Raw genomic sequence first — 20776 nt, forward strand, 5'->3', positions numbered from 1 at the left:
ATCATGTTTCTCATGGTCTGAGAGTCCTTTAGGTGCCTTTTGGCAAACTCCAAGCAGGCTGTCATGTGCCTTTCACTGAGGAGTGGCTTCCGTCTGACCACTCTACCATAAAGGCCTGATTGATGGAGTGCTGCAGAGATGGTTGTCCTTCTGGAAGGTTCTCCCATCTCCACAGAGGAACTCTGGAGCTCTGTCAGAGTGACCATCGGGTTCCTGGTCTCCTCCCTGACCAAGGCCCTTCTCCCCTGATTGTTTAGTTTGGCCGGGCGGCCAGCTCTTGGTGGTTCCAAACTTCTTCCATTTAAGAATTATGGAGGCCACTGTGTTCTTAGGGACCTTAGCCTCGACACAATCTTGTCTCAAAGCTCTACGGCCAATTCCTTCTACCTCATGGCTTTGTTTTTGCTCTGACGTGCACTCTCAATTGTGGGACCTTATATAGACAGGTATGTGCCTTTCCAAATCATATCCAATCAATTGAATTTACCACATGTGGACTCCAATCAAGCTGTAGAAACATCTCAAGAATGATCAATGAAAACAGGATGCACCTGAGCTCAATTTCGAGTCTCATAACAAAGGGTCTGAATACTTATGTAAATACGATATCTGTTTTTATTTTTTATACATTTGCAAACATTTCTAAAAACCTGCTTTTGCTTTGTCATTTATGGGGTATTGTGTATGAATTGATAAGGAAAAACATTTATTTAATCAATTTTAGAATAAGGCTGGAACATAACAAAATGTGGAAAAAGTCAAGGGGTCTGAATACTTTCCGAATGCACTGTATGTCCCCTTTTGTGTTTTATAACTCCAGCAGATGAATGACATTTCTGAGTGCATGTAATTCAGTTTCCTTTCCTTTCAATTGATGGTCTTCAACTGCAGTAATTTATGTCTGAGATTATATGAACATGAATGGTCCCGTGTAGCTCAGTTGGTAGAGCATGGTGTTTGCAACGCCAGGGTTGTGGGTTCGTTTCCCATGGGGGACCAGTATGAAAAAAAAAAAAATGTATGCACTCACTAACTGTAAGTCGCTCTGGATAAGAGCGTCTGCTAAATGACTAAAATGAATGGGCATTCAAACATATCTGTATCCATTCATCATCATCAATAGCTTCTACCAGGTCTTCCTCACATTTTTGTTTGACATGTTTTGTGTCACGGGAAAAGCCTCTATCAACCCTTGATACAGTTTGGAAATCAACTTTGGAGGTTTGTCCGACTGCCTTAAAATAGCATCTGGCTTGTCCAGTGTTTGCTGCATAGAGAGAATAAAGTGTTGTATCTGCAAAAATTCACCTCAGCTCTGTCACAGACTGGTCTTCCCTTGCTGCCTGACCCTGCTGAGAGCCCTGTCACCATCTGATCCTCCTAAAATGAGGCATGACGAAGACTTACCTTGGTGTACATTTATACATATATTTATACATATTATCCAAGAATAGAATCAATGGTTAAATCATTGAAATGACCATTATTCCCAGATTCCAGACTGTAGCTTTAAGCTTAAACTACTGTCCTGTAGCTCCAGTAGGTCTTCCCATCAATTCAAGATGGAACTTTGTATCATTCACTGATATGTTAATATACTGCAAAATTCATCTGAGGTCCGTTGACTGGTCTTCCCTGGCTGTCTGACTCTGCTGGGACCCCTGTCGCCATCTGATCCTGCTAAGACATGATGAGCAGTGTTGTGTACTGACTGTGCACTACAGGGCTGCATTTCCGTGGGATGGCTGAGGGACCTGCGGGTCCCTAGAGAGATCATTGAGGCTCGGTCAGCATTTTTCAAGCTGCGGGCGGTCAGACAGAGGATATTTTTGTCATCCCACAGATTATTTGGAAATGGTCCTCTTTCTGCTTTGTATGTGTTAGCCTACCTATTGTATTAAAAGCACATATTTTTCGCATTATTCAAACACTCAGAATTCGCTGCTTCAACTTCAGTAGCATACCTCTCCTAGTTGGGCGTGAGAGTTCAAGTGCGCCTAGTATGTGTGGTCTCATTGAAATAGAGTAGGCTGTCTACATGAGCGAAGAATCACGTGGCAGATAACGTAAATACGAAATTAACTTCAATATGATTAGACTGTAGTTTACTATTGATAATTGAAAGAAGTGGAGTGCGCTCAACCAACGTGAGTCGAAGTGCAATCAAAACATCTTATCATCATTGAAAAGGAAAAGGCACAACAAGCACATAGGTTACTATGGTGAACGAGTGTTGCGCCTTTTCATTTTCAATAAGTATTGATTACCCATTTATTTGTCTCTGCCTGCAAATTGTCCTCCTAAAAGGTAGGCTACATCCTATATGCTATGCAAAACGTAGCAAGTATCTCTGTCATCATTCTTGCTGCCTCAAGTTCAGTAGCCATACCTGCGAGATCAGGAGCACGCGTGGTCTCAATTAAATAGAAGGTTATAGCATATGGATGGGCGGAGAAACATGGGGAAGTTATCTTTCCAAGGAAATATACTTCCTAAATACTTTACTACATTGCCTAGAAACAGACATAAATACTGATCACCCATATTTCTCTGTCTGAAAATCTTCCCACTCCTAAAAGGTAGACTATACAAATTGCTCAAGAAAAAGTGCAAGTCTCTCATATTCCTCTCTCTTCAAACTACAGCTAGCATATTGGCTGACATGGCCCAGTAATACAGATATAAGGACCAATGTGAAAATATCTGGTAATTTAAACTATTTCTTAAGTTATTTTTGTGCATTTGATACTGCCTACTGCAAGATTGCTGGGACCATGGCTGGCAAGTGAGCTGTGTCACATACACCTAAAATAACATTGCGGGGCTGCGGGACTGCGGTTGGGTTTGGGACCAGTGGGTGGGAGTCGGACAGAAAGCCAGCAGGTGCTGGCAGGAGCAGGATGAAGAAATGAGTCCTATGCAGACCTCTACTTTGCACCATGACAATGAAGCCTGTAACGTTAGAGCTGTTTATTAATGTGTCACTGTGAAAAGTAGGGAATTAGCTAGGGAAACTGACTGATCAAAAACATTACATTGCCATACTGACTAATAAAAACTCACATTGCACTGAAATAAACGTCAGAATATCAATATTCAAATCGTTTGGCTGATGGTTTCATTGTTTGATTCAGGTCCAGTGTGATTGAGGCAAAAAGAATAGCTAACGTTAGCCAACTTTTGGCCAGCTCTCTCTCTCTACTGTAATGGTACATCAAATGGCGAAAGCTAGTCAAGTTAATTTACTTCTGTTGAAACGGGACAAAACAAAGGCTACAAAACATTTCCATACTAACTGCTGTTAGATAGTAATAATCAGTAATGCAATTTTGTTGCGGCTCTGTCGTAGCCGGCCGTGACCGGGAGACCCATTGGGCGGCGCGCAATTGGCCCAGCGTCGTCCAGGGTAGGGGAGGGAATGGCCGGTAGGGATGTAGCTCAGTTGATAGAGCATGGTGTTTGCAACGCCAGGGTTGTGGGTTCGATTCCCACAGGGGGTATGAAAAAATAAATAAAAATAATAATAAAAATGTAAGTCGCTCTGGATAAGAGCGTCTGCTAAATGACATAAATGTAATGTAAATGTAAATTTAGCCACTTTTCAGACTATCTTGGCAACATTTCTTTCAAACAGCACCTAGCAACAAATTTAGCTACTTTTAAAAATGTATTTGGAACTTTTAGCAACTTTTGAAAAGTGACTCAAACGCTAAAATGCATGCATTTTCCCTCTAAATGACACAAAAACGACTTTCTCTGTCACACACGCAGTCACAACACACGTGCCTGGCTGCAAAAGTGCATTGTGAGTGACATCAGCAGCAGGCGCTCAGCTCGTGCACAGGCAGCAGCAGGCCACCCAAGCAGCACAACAACCTGGAGAGAGCTGGAGAGAGATGACTAGCGCACACATCATTATTTGAGTTAAGTTGCTTGTTCAATAAGATAGCATATATACCTTGTTATTAGCTTGTACCTATAATTGTTGATCAGTTACAGTGAGGGAAAAAAGTATTTGATCCCTTGCTGATTTTGTACATTTGCCCACTGACAAAGACATGATCAGTCTATAATTTTAATGGTAGGTTTATTTGAACAGTGAGAGACAGAATAACAACAAAAAAATCCAGAAAGACGCATGTCAAAAATGTTATAAATTGATTTGCAAAACATGACTTAGTACTTGGTGGCAAAACCCTTGTTGGCAATCACAGAGGTCAGACGTTTCTTGTAGTTGGCCACCAGGTTTGCACACACCTCAGGAGGGATTTTGTCCCACTCCTCTTTGCAGATCCTCTCCAAGATTATCTATGGGATTAAGGTCTGGAGACTGGCTAGGCCACTCCAGGACCTTAATGTGCTTCTTCTTGAGCCACTCCTTTGTTGCCTTGGCCGTGTGTTTTGGGTCATTATCATGCTGGAATACCCATCCACAACCCATTTCCAATGCCCTGGATGAGGGAAGGAGGTTCTCACCCAAGATTTGACGGTACATGGCCCCGTCCATCGTCCCTTTGATGTGGTGAAGTTTTCCTGTCCCCTTAGCAAAAAAACACCCCCAAAGCATAATGTTTCCACCTCCATGTTTGACGGTGGGGATGGTGTTCTTGGGGTCATAGGCAGCATTCCTCCTCCTCTAAACACGGCAAGTTGAGTTGATGCCAAAGAGCTCGATTTTGGTCTCATCTGACCACAACACTTTCACCCAGTTCTCCTCTGAATCATTCAGATGTTCATTGGCAAACTTCAGACGGGCCTGTATATGTGCTTTCTTGAGCAGGGGGACCTTGCGGGCGCTGCAGGATTTCAGTCCTTCACGGCGTAGTGTGTTACCAATTGTTTTCTTGGTGACTATGGTCCCAGCTGCCTTGAGATCATTGACAAGATCCTCCCGTGTAGTTCTGGGCTGATTTCTCACCGTTCTCTTGATCATTGCAACTCCATGAGGTGAGATCTTGCATGGAGCCCCAGGCCGAGGGAGATTGACAGTTATTTTGTGTTTCTTCCATTTGCAAATAATCGCACCAACTGTTGTCACCTTTTCACCAAGCTGCTTGGCGATGGTCTTGTAGCCCATTCCAGCCTTGTGTAGGTCTACAATCTTGTCCCTGACATCCTTGGAGAGATCTTTGGTCTACATTTCTTTGGTCTAAAAAAGACTGATAATTTCTTTGTCAGTGGGCAAACTTACAAAATCAGCAGGGGATCAAATACTTTTTTCCCTCACTGTATGCACTCACTAACTGTAAGTCGCTCTGGATAAGAGCGTCTGCTAAATGATGTAAATGTAAATGTCTGCTTTGATGCTAATGAGCATTTTCGAATATGAGAGTAAATAAAGCCGAATATATTGATCAAAATTACCTTGTCCGAGAGATATTTACATGGTTATCAAAACGTCATGCCAGGGTATGCTTACACGAAACACAGCCTTTATTTTAAGTGTTTCTAACATCCCCTATGGGAAAATGAATGGTGTAAAAGCGATTGGAACCATTTCCCTGTTTGACCGCTAGGTTTTATGGGTGTTATAACACCTCCACTGTGGGGCTCTATTTGCAGACATGGTAACAGCAGTGGAGTGTGAGAGGAAGGTAGAGGAGGATGAAGAGAATGGGTTCTATGGGGCAGGTAATTCTACACATGAGCTCACCAAGCAGCCTGACAGCTTCTCAATGCACCTGTCATGTTTCAGTCAACAGCAAATTAATGCTATGAATCCCAGAATAAAAGAGAGATCCAACACCGCCAGCATCTACGACCCACCTGTTATCAAAGGAATTGAAGTACTTTTGTGTCAAAAACCTCCAAATGATTTCCACAAAACCCTTGACAATGATGCTTTTCAATCCAATGTCTGTAATGCAATGATCAGTCATTGTTCTTTTGTGTGTCAGCGATGGAGGAGATCCGACACCTGCGCTGCGGCGTGGTTACTCTGCTGTGCCATGACTACGGAATGATCGACGACGCCGTCTACTTCACCACTGGAGAGGTGCTAGGAAGGGTGCCGCTCAGGGTCGGGGATGCCGTCAATGGCCTGGCAGTACGAGATCATGCCCAAGGAGGGTTGAGAGCACTGAGGGTGAGACACTTTGACCAAGGCCTCACTTTTACCAGTATGTTTTGTTATGTATGAAGATGAGTCCTTGTCTGTGTCTGATTACTTTCCATACCCTGTATCCTGTCCTTCCTTACCATAAACAGATGAAATGACTAGGCTATAGGTTTCAACAAAATTCCTCACAACAGGCATGGGACACTTCAAATCACCAGTTGTCAATGACTAGAGACTAGGAGGACAGGAGGCTGTTGAAGTGTATTCCGACACATCCATTATTTGTCATTTTGCCTCCTGTTTAGTCTGCGTTCTTGTCCCTCAGGTGGAGAAGAATGCGGAGAGGAATGCTACATCCATTTTTGGATGTAGCATTTGTAAATGTGAACAAACACTGTATAGCTCAACATGGTTCAAACAAATATTTATATCATGGATGGTCAGTCCTTACATCCAGCGATCTGTCTATACCCTCAGCTTTCTACCAAAACAGTGGCGGGGTTGCCACTTTGTTATTGTTTGAACTTTTGTAACACAGTCATACATAGCACATTAATAATTGATGCTGTATATCGTATTGTGTACATATCAGTTGTGTTACTATACATTACCTCCCCTAATTACTTGTTATTTTTGATAGATTTTTGACTACTATTGATATTGTACTGCAATGTTGAGGGAGCTAACACGAAAGCATTTCACCGCACCTTTTATACCTACTGTAAACTGTATACATAATTTTTTTCTTACAAAAATTTAACTGCAGTTTGCCACTTTAAAGGCTGATAATGAATTATGACTCGGCCACTAACCTCCACCTTTACTCTAGCCTTTTTCCTCTGACAGTATGAATGCTGCCAGGACTAGGTCAATCCCAGAGGCGGAAATCAATAGTCTCCTGGAGGACAAGGGGACCTGGTGGTCAGCGACAAGAGACACTTCGGGACTGGGAGAGAGCCGGGAGCTGGTGGTCTTGTCGCTGACCACCAGGTCCCCCTTGTCCTCCAGGAGACTATTGATTTCCGCCTCTGGGATTGACCTAGTACTGGCAGCATTCATACAGTGTCTACCTGTCTTAAATGACATAGAACCACCCTGTAAATCTGTAAATACCCTGATGTGTTGATTTTAATAACATTTAAGCACCTTTTGTAGCACCATTGTCCTACCAAGAGTTGCTGAATATCATTTTATTGTGAGTTTTATCCACCAAATCATGGCACATATACATTTTCTATTGACAGGAACCAAGACTCAGAGACCCATAGACTGAACAGAGGAGCAGTTCACCCTAGGTACTGTGACAGACCCACCGGTACAAAGAAATGGAGTCCTACAGCACCCTGCTCTAACACAGATCCTATATGGGAGTATTCAGGGCCTATCCGGAAAGCGCACCCCCATAGTGGGCCCTGTCTAGCCCCGGTCCAGGCTTCCCGGGCCTCTAGGTCTACTGGGCCTACTGCACTGCTCAATAGTGTTGGGAAGGAGATGAGCGAGATCGATGGAGATGTGGTTGTAGAGAATGGCGAGGCTCATCAGGACACTGTTCACAAGCCTGCCGTACAAACAGAGGAGAGAGACGTGGAGATCGTACCAGGGGAGAAGTTATCTGTGAAAGTGGGCTGCCGAGCCAATTAAGTCATGCTTAGCTAGCCACTACAACATAAATCTGCTACAGTCATCAATTTCTGGTGGCATCACATGTATAATGCTCTCTTACATTTTTGTCATTTAGCAGACGCTCTTATCCAGAGCGACTTACAGTTAGTGAGTGCATACATTTTCATACTGGCCCCCCGTGGGAATCGAACCCACAACCCTGGCATTGCAAATGCCATGCTCTACCAACTGAGCTATTATCTGACTGAATCAATTTCTTATGGACATTCAGGTTTTTGAAACAATGATTTGTGTCCCTCCATCCTACTCTAGGAACTTGAGGCGTTGTGCAGAGCTGCTGCTGCACTTCCCCTCTTTCACCATCGGGAGGCGCCTTTCGGTCACAGTAGGCAGTAAAGAGGAGAGTGTTCTCCAGCCATTGGCTCCCTACTGCCCGGCAGCCCCACTGCCCCCTCCTCAGGCTGCCCAGGTGGTCACTGTGATGGCTTCACATCCACCTCACTGTCTCTGTTCTGTACTTTGTAATGAAGTACAGTATGTTCGGCCTACTAACCACATTTCCCTATGGAATAAAGATCATCTTGATTACACTGTCCACCAACGTTCTGTATAATCAGAAATGCTTCCCCCCCCCCTATCCTAGTTACTGTACCCTTGTTGGACATGTTGAATGATGACAGTTTGGTCCACATTGTTGAATTACACCTCTCTCCTGTGTAGCTAGATAAAGTCACTAGCCTATGACTTCTTATTTTGTATTTCACAGGCCACCTACCTAACTTCCTGGGTAACTACCCCGTGCCCCAAGCTCTATGGGACTGTATGATGTTCTGGTGGCCGAGCCATGTCTAGGAGAGGTAAGGGAGAATCAAGTTGGCTCAAGTCTTCTATCATCAATGGAAGGCTTTATTGCCACCTGCCTACAGGAATTTGGCTCTGATTGGTTTCAATTAAACAATCTTATTGGGAGGCTCTTGATTTTGATATGGAGGCCTTTGCACTTCTACTGGAAAATAATCTAGGGGAACACCAGATCAGCTTCTCTCTCTCTCTCCCCCCCCCCCTCCCCCTCAGTCTCTCTCTGCCAGACTCTGTCGGCGGCTAACGTGCGTTTCCGTTTCTCGTCCCTGCTGTGGCTGGAGGAGCTGCAGGCTGAGAGGGAGCTGAGGGAGTTCAGGATCACTGGAGCCCTCCTCAGGAGAGGAGTTGTCTACCTTAACCTGGAGGTGCTGGGCCTAGCTGAGGGCAGGCCTCTTCATTGGTATGTGTTTAGTCCTATAATTATGGCTATAGCTGCTACATGTCCCTATTGTAGCACAAGACATGTACTTGAATTGATACATTTTATACAGTGTTTGGTCTGCTCAATGAAGAAGCCAATCAGTGGAGGTGTGGTGATGGAGTACATCGGGTATTCTGAGGTTTTGATCTTCTTAGTATTTTGCTTGCAGCTCTGATGTTTCTTCTCCTGCTTTGTTCACATTGACCTGAACACTGTTTGTGGCCCATATCCACAGATCAATGATGAGGAAGTGAGTCTGAGGGTGAACACTGAGTTTCAGCATGGCTACCTGGGAGAGCCTCTAGACGTGGAGTTCACCTTCAACAGGTACCTTCCTGGTTCTGGGTAGGGGTGTGAACGTTTAAACGACATTGGGATCATTAACGTTTAGAAAAAATCCCTAACCAAAAAATTTTTTTTATTTTTGTTGTTGTAACGTTAGTAGGAGGAGATATGCATCTTTCAAATTATTTGCCACGGACATAAAGCGATCCGCACGTCATCGTCATTAACAGTTGGAAACATGGAAGAGTGAGACAGGAAAGAGACAGCAGCAAAGTCCTGTATGACAATACTTTGAGAAGTTAAATGAGAAGGTGATGAAATGCAAACTTTGCGAGGTTGAATTGAGCTACAGTGGCAGTACAGGTGCAATGCTGAAAGGGAGGCACCATGCGACCCAACCCGTTGATGGAAGCAGTGCGATAAGGGACGGAGTGAGAAAATCAGTGCTGATTACAAAAATGATTGTAGTTGATATACAGCCATTGTCAATACCATAAAGGCATATCTAGAACCAGACTACAAGATGCCATGTCGAAAAACCGTGACAGCCCTGATGGAGAAATTGTACAATGGTTGCTCAGCAAGTACAAAGCAAGAGCTCTGAAACACCATATGTGGCATTAACAATAGATTGTTGGATGTCTCTGAACACGCTGTCATACATCACTGCAACGAGCCATCACATTGATGAGAAGTGGGACTGAAGTCCCATGTACTGACAACTGAGAACATGGAGGAGAGGCACACAACAGAGAACCTAAAACGGTATTAAAACCATCGTTGCTTAGTAGGTGGGGAACAGCAGTAAGGTGAGCGCCGTCTGGTAGGGTTTCCCCTAGTTACCACAGCCACAAAGTCAAAATAGGCTATATCGTAAAAATTAATGAAAACAAAATGTATATTTTTGGTCTTAATTTAAGGTTAGGGTTAGGCATAAGGAGGTCAGCAGTGTGGTTAAGTTTAGGGATAGGTTTAAAATCAAATTTTAAGAAGAGAAATCGTAGAAAAAGGCAGCCTTTATAACTTTGTGGCTGTGGGAACTAGTGACGACCGGTAGGTATAGCCAAAACGGAGGTAGACTGAACTGCATTGCCCCCTAGCAGAACCATATCTGAATTGTGAATTCACGTCATTTAATGCTTTTGTTTAAACAATAAAAAAAAGTGCAGTTTAAATGCTAAGAAATGTTTTCATTTGTCACAACCCTAGTTCTCGGGAAGGATCCTTACTGTGTCAGTACATAAGTGTTGATCTCTGTTCCTCTAGCATAGAGAAAGTGAAGGTTTGACAGTATATGGATTATGAATATTAATATTTGTGTTGACCATGAGGCGATGTCACTTAGAGCTCGACCAGACCAAGCACTTAGGAGAGAGTGGTGAGTTTGGGTTGCATTTTCTTCTCAATCCCATTTCCAATGTATTTATTATTTCATCTCACTATTTCTTCTTCTCAACCCAGATAACTTTATTTCCTGTCTGGCAGAGGAGGCTGGTGGGAGGAGCTATAGGAGGACAGGATCATTCAAATGGCTGGAATGGAATTTATGGAATGGAGTCAAACATGTGGTTTCCCTATGTTTGATGTGTATGGTATCGTTCTATTTATTCCATTCCAGCTATTACAATAAGCCCGTCCTCCTATAACTCTTCCCACCAGCCTCCTCTGCTGTCTGGTCTGGTCCATCCCTTATTGTGCGTTCTCTCCTCTTCCCAGTGTTCTTCCCCACAGCTGTGATGCTTCAGGCCACTCTATGGACGGGTGAGTGGGGGCCAGAGAAGTCAGACGAGGAGATAAAAGAGGGGACCCTATCAAGCATTTCTGTTGACATGGTCTCAAAGGCCACACAAACCAAACCAGGTGATTGAAGCATTGGGACTCCTTCATTCTGACAGCCAGTGGCGACCCGTCATTCAGGGCAGGTGGGGCAGAGCCCCTTGGGTGCTGCCATAGAGTTACATTAGAAGTGCCCATCCAAGAAGACTGAAGGTCATTGGCCACAGATAAGATGATGTCAAATCACGTTATATCTACAGTAGCTTTGATTGGACTGATCATGTCAACATCATACTTTCAAAATCTTAGCTAGCAGTCATCATCATGAATCAAGTCGACAATCTACTGGCAAATCCTTTTTAATCTTTGTCTAATGAAGAGCAATTATAGATAAAACGTATCGGTGCTCATCGGCAATCGGACATCAACATTACACAACAAGTTGGAAATCGCAAATTGAACAATGAGTGGTTTGGAAGGAATCAGTGGCTAACTGCAAGCATTGCAAAGCAATCACTAGCCTGCTATTCAGTGGAGTGGCTGTGTGGTCCCAAATCTGGGATTAAGGGTCTCTTTTCCAAGTTTAAAACGATAAACATTCAACATTGGCCATGCTGTCAATGAAGCATGATTTGTGCCGCGCTCAAAACAACTGTTAACTCGGAACTGCAAAAACTTGACTTCAGTGAGTTCAAGACAACTGGGAACTCGGGGAAAAAACGAGCTCCGACTGGGAAAATACGTTTTGAATGGTCATCCAACTCAGAATTGTAAATCTGGAACTCGGGGCTCTTTCTAGAGCTACAACCTGAAGATCACTGACGTCATCATGATTCAACCTTGTTTTTTTCAGAGTTCCCAGTTGTCTTGAAAGCACCATAAATCCAGAGAATGCCAGACTTTGATGACAAAATATGCCCATGAAGGACCACTGTGCCACCTTCCTGTTCAAGTGAGCACAGCACCACAAGGTGAGTCCAAAAATGTATTGTATGCTGCTGTATAAATGATGTAATATGCCAGGGAGATATGTATACTGTAGCTAAGAAAGTAATACTAAGTGTATGCTCTTATCCTTCTAGACCTATTTGCTGCCTTTGATACTGTGAACCATCAGATCCTCCTCTCCACCCTCTCCGAGTTGGGCATCTCCGGCACTGCTCACTCTTGGATTGCGTCCTACCTGACAGGTCGCTCCTACCAGGTGGCGTGGCGAGAATCTGTCTCAGCACCACGTGCTCTCACCACTGGTGTCCCCCAGGGCTCAGTTCTAGGCCCTCTCCTATTCTCTCTATACACCAAGTCACTTGGCTCTGTCATATCCTCACACGGTCTCTCCTATCATTGCTACGCAGATGACACACAATTAATTTTCTCCTTTTCCTTCTGATAACCAGGTGGCGAATCGCATCTCTGCATGTCTGGCAGACATATCAGTGTGGATGTCGGATCACCACCTCAAGCTGAACCTCGGCAAGACGGAGCTGCTCTTCCTCCCGAGGAAGGACTGCCCGCTCCATGATCTCGCCATCACGGTTGACAACTCCATTTTGTCCTCCTCCCAGAGTGCAAAGAACCTTGGCGTGACCCTGGACAATACCCTGTCGTTCTCCACTAACATCAAAGCGGTGACCCGTTCCTGCAGGTTCATGCTCTACAACATTCGCAGAGTACGACCCTACCTTACACAGAAAGCGGCACAGGTCCTAATCCAGGCACTTGTCATCTCCCGTCTGGATTACTGCAACTCGCTGTTGGCTGGGCTCCCTGCCTGTGCCATTAAACCCCTTCAACTTATCCAGAACACTGCAGCCCGTCTGGTGTTCAACCTTCCCAAGTTCTCTCATGTCACCCCGCTCCTCCACACACTCCACTGGCTTCCAGTTGAGGCTTGCGTCTACTACAAGACCATGGTTGTTGCCTACGGAGCTGTGAGGGGAACAGCACCTCCTTACCTTCAGGCTCTGATCAGACCCTACACCCAAACGAGGGCACAACGTTCATCCACCTATGGCCTGCTAGCTCCCCTACCTCTACGGAAGCACAGTTCCCGCTCAGCCCAGTCAAAGCTATTCGCTGCTCTGGCACCCCAATGGTGGAACAAGCTCCCCCACGACGCCAGGACAGAGGAGTCACTGACCACCTTCCGGAGACACTTCCGGAGACCCCCAAAAATAAATAAATAAATAAAGTAAGTGGTTGTCCCACTGGCTATCATAAGTTGAATGCACCAATTAGTAAGTCGCTCTGGATAAGAGCGTCTGCTAAATGATGTAAATGTAAATGTAGTAAGCTGTTAGTAGCCTATGTGCCTCACCCTAATAATTTGGTCTATTTTCCCCTCTTAATTTCGCCCACTGTGTTCTGACTTGGTGGTGCACGTGTAGCCTATAACCTGTTTTAGAGAAATGTAATCATTGAATATTGTAAGAGCTTTCATTGTCTGCTTATATGCCCCCTTTATTTATCCTACGGTTCTGACTTGGTGTACAGAGAGAACACTGTAAGAATGGCCCATGTTCTGAATTCTGTCGCTGTACATTTCAAAACTGCTAAACAAATAGTTATATTGACTACGTCCGTCCTAGCTCGCTCATTAATGTCTTAATCGAAATTACTGATTGCCTCTTATACGCTTGTCGTCCCCTTATGCCATAGTTTGTACATCTCAATTGTCAGTAGAAACCACATTTGTTTAAGCAAGTCAGCCATATCAGCTATGTTTTTTTTTAAGGCAGTAAATGAGGCTGAATGAACTGTTTCACTGCCATACAAGGCTCCGCTGATAGCCAGGTGTAGCAGTGGTAAAGTGTTGGGACTGCTGTTGGGACTCTGCTGTTGGGACAGCTTTATGTAGGCCCTAACAGTTTGTGGGCACTGTTTGTCACTGTTATAGTGCAATTATTGTATTGTTTAGTGTTGTGTAGTGGCTTTGCTGGCATGCATCCCACATTTTCTTTGCCCCACCAAGATTTACATGCTAAAATTGCCACTGCTGACAGCACAGATTCTCTATACACTACAGCTACTGAAGTGCCATGAACATAAATAGCATCAACTAGGACAGTTCAGTACCTTTGTGAGACTGATCAATGAGGGGAATGAGAATTGAGCCTCTTTCATCCTCTCAGATTCCAGGCTGCCATCTAAGCCCATCCCAATTCCAGGGCAGGTCTTCAACCAGCAGCTGAACCTGTCTCAGAGGGAGGCAGTGAAGCATATCCTGGCAAGGGTGTGCCAGCCCACCCAGTACATCCTGTTTGGACCCTCAGGGACAGGTACTGTACTGTACACTTCTCAACCCAATGGATATCACAACCTTTTACATTTACATTTTAGTCATTTAAAAGACTTATCCAGAGCGACTTAGTAAGTGCATTCATCTTAAGATAGCTAGGTGAGACAACCACATATCACTGTCGTAGTACATTTTCCTCAACAAAGAAGTGATCAGCAAAGTCAGTGCTAGTAGGAAAAGACAAGTGCAAGGTTTAGATGTTTTAAATGGGGGGATAAGAATGAGATGTCTTATTTAAGATACTTTTCAAAGAGGTAGGGTTTCAGATGTTTTCGGAAGATGGGCAGGGACTCTGCTGTCCTAGCATCAGGGGGAAGCTCGTTCCACCATTGGGGTGCAAGGACAGAGAAGAGCTTTGACAACCAGACCTGTGTTCAAATAGTATTTGTTTTCATTCAAATACTATGACTGTTTGGTTCAGCCTGCCCTGCCTGGAGTGCCAGATGAGCAGGAGTTGCACGTTTACTATATTCCATTGATTCCATTGCATCTGACAAGCTCAGTCAAGTTTCTTGTGATTGGTTGTATTTGGTTATTTACAACAGTTGCCCTCCATTCTAGTTCCCAGGATAAACAGTGAAATGTATCCTATTGCTCCCATACTGTAGGTATATCACCGCCTGCCCAGTAGTTATGTTCTTGTGTGCACTCCCTCCGACAGTGCTGCTGACCTCATCTGTATCCAGCTCCATGACAGTGGGTTCCTGCACGCTGCCAGCCTGGCCCGCGTCAACGCCTCCTGTTGACATGAAGAGGTACTGCACCCACCGCCGCCGCCTCAATCCTATTTTCTCTACCAGTTTGTGCCTCTGTCTGTATCTCCTGTAGGCCATCCCTGAGGTTATAAGGCAGTAATCTCGGGCTGGGAAGGACATCTGACATGCTTCCTTCCACAGGATTGTGGTCAGCACCTGTTCCAGCACTGGCATGTTCTACCAGAATGGGCTGCGGTAAGGGACAAGAAGATAACAAGGCTCCTTTATGTTAAAGGTCCAATGCAGCCATTTTTATCTCAGTATCAAATCATTTCTGGGTAAAAGTTAAGTACCTTACTGTGATTGTTTTCAATTAAAATGGTCTTAGCAAAGAGCAATTTCTCAAGCAAGAATTTTGCTAGGACTGTCGGGGAGTGGTCTGAGTGGGGAGGGAAAACGGAAAACTAGCTGTTATTGGCTGTTTGGTCTATTGGTCTATTAACTAAACTCCATCCCATCAAAACAGGCTGAAATTTTAGGCCGTCTTTTCAAACGGCTCTTACACTAAAACGGCATTATCATCATTTTCACAATTTCACGTATTATTCCAACCTCATAGTGTGGAAATATACATTGAGGGAAAAAAGTATTTGATCCCCTGCTGATTTTGTACGTTTGCCCACTGACAAGGAAATGATCAGTCTATAATTTTAATGGTAGGTTTATTTGAACAGTGCGAGACAGAATAAAAAATAAAAATAACAGAAAAACGCATGTCAAAAATGTTATAAATTGATTTGCATTTTAATGAGGGAAATAAGTATTTGACCCCCTCTCAATCAGAAAGATTTCTGGCTCCCAGGTGTCTTTTATACAGGTAATGAGCTGAGATTAGGAGCACACTCTTAAAGGGAGTGCTCCTAATCTCAGCTTGTTACCTGTATAAAAGACACCTGTCCACAGAAGCAATCAATCAATCAGATTCTAAACTCTCCACCATGGCCAAGACCAAAGAGCTCTCCAAGGATGTCAGGGACAAGATTGTAGACCTACACAAGGCTGGAATGGGCTACAAGACCATCGCCAAGCACCTTGGTGAGAAGGTGACAACAGTTGGTGCGATTATTCGCAAATGGAAGAAACACAAAAGCACTGTCAATCTCCCTCGGCCTGGGGCTCCATGCAAGATCTCACCTCGTGGAGTTGCAATGATCATGAGAACGGTGAGGAATCAGCCCAGAACTACACGGGAGGATCTTGTCAATGATCTAAAGGCAGCTGGGACCATAGTCACCAAGAAAACAATTGGTAACACACTACGCCGTGAAGGAATGAAATCCTGCAGCGCCCGCAAGGTCCCCCTGCTCAAGAAAGCACATATACATGCCCGTCTGAAGTTTGCCAATGAACATCTGAATGATTCAGAGGAGAACTGGGTGAAAGTGTTGTGGTCAGATGAGACCAAAATGGAGCTCTTTGGCATCAACTCAACTCGCCCTGTTTGGAGGAGGAGGAATGCTGCCTATGACCCCAAGAACACCATCCCCACCGTCAAACATGGAGGTGGAAACATTATGCTTTGGGGGTGTTTTTCTGATAAGATGACAGGACAACTTCACCGCATCAAAGGGACGATGGACGGGGCCATGTACCATCAAATCTTGGGTGAGAACCTCCTTCCCTCAGCCAGGGCATTGAAAATGGGCCGTGGATGGGTATTCCAGCATGACAATGACCCAAAACACACGGCCAAGGCAACAAAGGAGTGGCTCAAGAAGAAGCACATTAAGGTCCTGGAGTGGCCTAGCCAGTCTCCAGACCTTAATCCCATAGAAAATCTGTGGAGGGAGCTGAAGGTTCGAGTTGCCAAACGTCAGCCTCGAAACCTTAATGACTTGGAGAGGATCTGCAAAGAGGAGTGGGACAAAATCCCTCCTGAGATGTGTGCAAACCTGGTGGCCAACTACAAGAAATGTCTGACCTCTGTGATTGCCAACAAGGGTTTTGCCACCAAGTACTAAGTCATGTTTTGCAGAGGGGTCAAATACTTATTTCCCTCATTAAAATGCAAATCAATTTATAACATTTTTGACATGCGTTTTTCTGGATTTTTTTGTTGTTATTCTGTCTCACTGTTCAAATAAACCTACCATTAAAATTATAGACATCATTTCTTTGTCAGTGGGCAAACGTACAAAATAAGCAGGGGATCAAATACCTTTTTCCCTCACTGTATATAAAACACAGGAAAATCACATTTTTGACTGCACTGGGCCATTGGTAACCTCCCTCATTTTTTAATGGAACAAATAGTCTGGGTAGCCATTTGACTAGATGCTTGTAAATGTTCAGGAGTCTTATGGCTTGAGGGTAGAAGCTGTTTAGAAGCCTCTTGGACCTAGACTTGGCACTCCGGTACCACTTGCCGTGCGGTAGCAGAGAGAACAGTCTATGACTAGGGTGGCTGGAGTTTTTGACCATTTTTAAGGCCTCCCTCTGACACCGCCTGGTATAGAGGTCCTGGATGGCAGGAAGCTTGGCCCCAGTGATGTACTGGACCGTACGCACTACCCTCTGTAGTGCCTTGTGGTCGGAGGCCGAGCAGTTGCCATACCAGGCAGTGATGCAACCAGTCAGGATGCTCTCGATGGTGCAGCTGTATAATCTTTTGAGGATCTGAGGACCCATGCCAAATCTTTTCAGTCTCCTTAGGGGAATATGTTTGGTATGGGTTCTCACAATACAATGTGTAGTAAACTAATGAACGTTGTTGTTTTCTGGATGAGGCTGGCCAAGTCACGGAGCCAGAGGCATTGATCCCCTAGGGCTTCTGTCAGAGAGAGACAGACAGGTTAGACTAAACAGAGTACACTACAACCACAATAAAACCTGGAACGCCCTTACTAAGGTGGCGCAACCGTTGGAAAAACATTGCACATCACATAACTGACAGAAATCATAAATGACACTGTATTTTCTGTTGCTACCCCCACCTTTCACATAGTTCTGGCTGGAGACCTCCGGCAGCTGGGTCCAATTGTGAAGTCCACACTGGCGCAGGCGTTCGGCCTTGGGGTGTCCCTGCTGAAGAGACTGATGGCCAACTCCCTGTACACCAAAGAGAACGGGGATACAACCCAATGGTGGTGAGTACTCACATACACACACACACTCTCCCTGTCAGTGCCATGATCATCAAAATCATGCATAGTGAGTCCACCAACTGAATATAGATGATGCATCTTTTTCTACATAATGTTTTGCCTTGCATTGTAATATAATAATATGTGCCATTTAACAGACGCCTTTATCCAAAGCGACTTACAGTACCTATGGGTGGCCCCAGCGGAAATCGAGCCCACGACCCTAGGCGTTGCAAGCGCCATGCTCTACCGACTGAGCCACACAGGATCGCATTGTAAATAGATGTCTCCACAGGTTATTGCATTTTCATGGTGTCCTCTCTTCTTCCTCCAGGTGACCAAGCTGGTGTATAACTACCGTTCCCATGAGGCCCTCCTGGCCCTGCCCTCTAGACTGTTCTACAGTGGGCAGCAGTGTGTCTGGGCCCAGAGGGCCGTAGTGGACTCCCTCTGTCACTGGAGCCGTCTGCCCACCAAGGGATTCCCCCTCATCTTCAATGGAGTCAGGGTGAGGGCTCTATTTGTTTCTCTCGCTCTCTCGTTGTCTTTCTCTGTCCAAAATAGAAACAAAACAATGGGATCTTTCTCAATAGTCTTTCCTTGAATCCTTGTGTCTTCGTCCTGTCCTCTGTTCTCCCATTTCTCAACATCAGCGTTTTCTCTCCTCCCTTCCCACTGACATGTTGAGAACATTTGGACAAATGCAGGTTTTCCTATCTGGTCGGCACCGAGCTTGGACGTCGAACACCAATAATGCCAGTAATCTTTCCTTCTCTCAGGGCATAGAGATGAGGGAGGGCAACAACTCGCCGTGGTTCAAACCTGGAGAGGTGGTACCGGTGATGCTGTACTGCTGCCAGCTGGACAAGAAGCTCTACAATCCTGTAGCTGCCAATGACATTAGCATCATCACTCCCTACAGGAAACAAGTCAGTATGGCGTGCACATTTAGACCGTCAACAGAGGGTACCATTATGTTACAGTTTGCTTGTTACTCGCCTAGGATTGCTGTAAAAAGCTTTAAAAACCCATAACAAGTTCATTATTCTGTCACAACTAGTACAGTGGTCCCTCTCCCTTAACCCTGAACACCGGTCTGAACACCTGAACCTCTCCCCTCTCCTCTCCTCCTCAGTCAGAGAAGATACATGTGCTGCTTCACAGGGTGGGCCTGTCTAACATCAAGCTGGGCTCTGTGGAGGAGTTCCAGGGACAGGAGTTCCTGGTCATCATCTTGTCCACGGTAACATTCCCATCCTTCCTCTGTCCTACTCAATTTCTCCCTTTACAGGGTCTCTGGTCCATTCCTTTTTCAATTCAGGGAATACATTCTGAAATATAAAATAAAATAAAACATTGTGTCACTTTTGTACGAGTTGTATATCACTTCACTTGCTGAATTGACTGAATTGTAGATGTAATTGACACCTATCCTAATACATCGAAATAAATGACCTCTTGTTCCAGGTGAGGGCTAGCTAGATCAGTGTTGTATTGACAATGAGTCTATATCTAGCAACACTTCCAAAGGTGTGCTTTAGAAACATACTGTTATAATACAAGAGGACTGGTGCCAGTGACTACCTGTGAGAAACCTATCATGAGTTAGAGGGACTGGTATCGCACCATGGCACCTGAGTCCCACATCAAAGAGCTCCTTAGGTAAACAGGGTCTGAGGCTCCCTGGCAGTGCGGCACATTCAAATAAAAGCTGTCTCCTCCCTACTCATTAGAGTCCTATTGTGATTCAGTCCCACCACCACCCCCTCTCCTCTACTCTCTCGCTGGGCTCCACCAGGGCTGACTGTCACAGGAGAGTCGGCCTGTCAGTAGCACTCAGTTGTCACATCCAGTCTCCGGGTGGACCTGTAGGCAGACACAGACAGACACTGCCTGCCTGCCCCACCGAGGTGTTTAGACACACTGTCTCCTGCAGCCTAGTTTATGCTATTACTCACGTTGCTCAAAAGTGTCTGAGACACTTAAAAATAATAGTCACTCAATAGAAAGGTCTCCCTTCACTGCCAGCAGGCTAAATATGACAACAACCAGGAACCTAAGAGGCAGGGTTATTAGTTTTGTGTGTTTATATTTGTTTTTAAGTTTAGTTTCAGTTTGTTTATTTATATTTCATGGGACAGAAAACATGCCTGGGAGCCTAGGGGACATTTGTGTTGTATAGTGTTTTTGTTTTGTTTTTTGGGATATCACTTCTTGCAACTGGGGGGGAAGTAATACATAGTGATGGGTCAGATCATAGGTTTGGTTTAAATGATAGTCTCTGTGACTTGGATTTAAAAGGAATTGCCCCCCCCCCCTCCCCATCAACAATACTAGTTTGAGTGAAGTTTTAGTTTTTCAAACTGGTTTGTTAATTATTTTATTTTGGTTGACTAACTTGTTTTTTCATGATTAGTTTTTGTATTAGTTTTCGTTTTCTATAATAACCTTGCTAAGAGGTTGTGTTGACTACATGCGGGTGGAAAAGACAACCATTTTTTAAATTTAACTAGGCAAGTCAGTTAAGAACAAATTCTTATTTACAATGACGGCCTACACCGGATGACGCTGGGCCGATTGTGCGCCGCCCTATGGGACTCCCAATCACGGCCGGTT

The sequence above is a fragment of the Coregonus lavaretus genome (genome assembly GCF_964263955.1).
Source record: "Coregonus lavaretus genome assembly, chromosome: 21".
In the NCBI taxonomy this organism is placed as follows: Eukaryota; Metazoa; Chordata; class Actinopteri; order Salmoniformes; family Salmonidae; genus Coregonus; species Coregonus lavaretus.